This window comes from Gekko japonicus, unplaced genomic scaffold, assembly GCF_001447785.1.
Source record: "Gekko japonicus isolate JY-2015 unplaced genomic scaffold, Gekko_japonicus_V1.1 scaffold1118, whole genome shotgun sequence".
NCBI lineage: Eukaryota > Metazoa > Chordata > Lepidosauria > Squamata > Gekkonidae > Gekko > Gekko japonicus.
This window is the reverse complement of record NW_015176006.1, coordinates 187,074-188,962: the sequence shown is the minus strand read 5'-3', so window position 1 is coordinate 188,962 and position 1,889 is coordinate 187,074. Positions and strand designations below refer to the sequence as shown.

The 1,889-nt window shown below is 48.8% G+C and overlaps 1 protein-coding gene across 1 annotated transcript in view; it reads right to left on the bottom strand.

Moving 5' to 3' along the window:
- LOC107123267 (transmembrane protein 132D-like) overlaps positions 1-1,889 on the bottom strand; it is a 218,406-nt gene that overhangs the window by 174,052 nt on the left and 42,465 nt on the right. The window lies entirely within an intron of this gene.

The window sequence follows — 1,889 nt, the reverse complement described above, 5'->3', positions numbered from 1 at the left end:
GTCATCCAGCCAGGTGCAAATGGAGGAGTGGGGAATCAAACCCGGTTCTCCCAGATTAGAGTCTGCGCACTTAACCACTACACTAAACTGGCTTTTGTGGCCTGCTTCTGTGGCCTGAAGAAGCTCAGGCAGTGGTTCAGTTTGTGTACCGCCGTCAGCCTCTGATCAAAGAAAGGTACTACAAGTAACCAGATAACAGAACAAAGATTTTGGTTTTGCTTTAGATGATTTAAGAGGGAATATGGCATAGTATAGTCTGATTTTATCTGATCTCGGAAACTAAGCATGGAGGAGTGGGGAATCAAACCCGGTTCTCCCAGATTAGAGTCTGCGCACTTAACCACTACACTAAACTGGCTTCTGTCGCCTGCGTCTGTGGCCTGAAGAATCTCAGGTAGTGGTTCAGTTTGTGTACCGCCGTCAACCTCTGATCAAAGAAAGGTACTACAAGTAACCAGATAACAGAACAAAGATTTTGGTTTTGCTTTAGATGATTTAAGAGGGAATATGGCATAGTATAGTCTGATTTTATCTGATCTCGGAAACTAAGCATGGTCAATACCTGGACGGGAGACCACCCAGGAAGACTCTGCAGAGGAAGGTAATGGCAAACCACCAAAGACCCTTCCTGGGGTCACCATAAATCAGTTGCAACTTGACAGCACTTGTATATGCCACGTGGTTTGTCAACTACTTTCCCTTTCAAATCGTTCAAAGCGATTCCACATTCAAGTCAGATAAAACAATGCCAACTAAATCCATAAAAGTACTGAAACGAACTAAACAGTGCCGTGAAAACAAAACCTCCTCCAAATGCCATCTCTTCTCAATCAAATTTGAAGGCTGCCTGGATGAGAAAAGGTTTTGTTCAGCCCTGAAAGGCTAGAGAGAAGACACCAGCCTGACCTCCTGATGAAGACAGTATAACTCAGGGTATGCCTGTGTGCAATAAAAAAGGCAAATGCTATGGTAGGGATTGTTAGGAAGAGGACGGGAAATAAAACTGCCAATGATGTGCAATCTCCTTTGGAATTCTGTGTACAATTCAGGTCAACGTATCTTTAAAAAAGGATATTTCAGAACTGGGGAAAGGTGACCGGGATGCTTAAGGGGTTGGAGCACCTTTCCTATGAAAGGCTAAAGAGTTTGGGGCTTTTGAGCTTAGGGGGAAAAAAAAAGAGGATTACAGAAGGACAGGACAGGTTTATAAAATGACGCAAGGGTGGAGAAAGTGGAACAAGAAAACTATAATACTAGAACTTGGAAGGGGGCAGCCGATGAGGTAGAGGAGCTACAGATTCAGGACAGTCCAAAGGAAACAATTTTCACTGCACTTGTAATTACGTTGTAGAATCCACTGCCAGTGGAGGTAGTAACGGCCACCCGCACAGATGGGGTTAGAGATTCTTCATAGAGGAAAGTCCATCGAAGGGTACTAGCTCTGATGACTAAAGGTAACCTGCAGTAACAACGCCTGCAGTAACAACGCTAGCGAACAGCCACAATGGCTGTTCGAGACCCACCGCGGCCGGAGTGAGCTCCCGGCCCTAGTCCCAGCTCCCGCCCACCCAGCGGCTCGAAAGCATTTCGCAAGTAGACAAATGGGTACCTGCCTTAGGTGGCAGGGGGCACCCTCCTCCTGGTTGCATGCCGGGAGTGCTGGCGGCGGCAGCAACGGCGGTAAAAACAATGGTGGCGGAGCAACTGGAGACCCAAGGATGCGGTGACCGAACCGGATGGAGGCGGAGTTGAGGCGCCGCGATGGCGGGGCCACCCAGCACAGCAGGAGCCTAAGGGACGGAAACTGGAAGCTGCAGTCAGAAGCAGTCGCGCGTCGGAGGAGCCCACCAGAAGCTTGCCGGAGGTAGTCGCCGGCCAGCCTGAGGCGC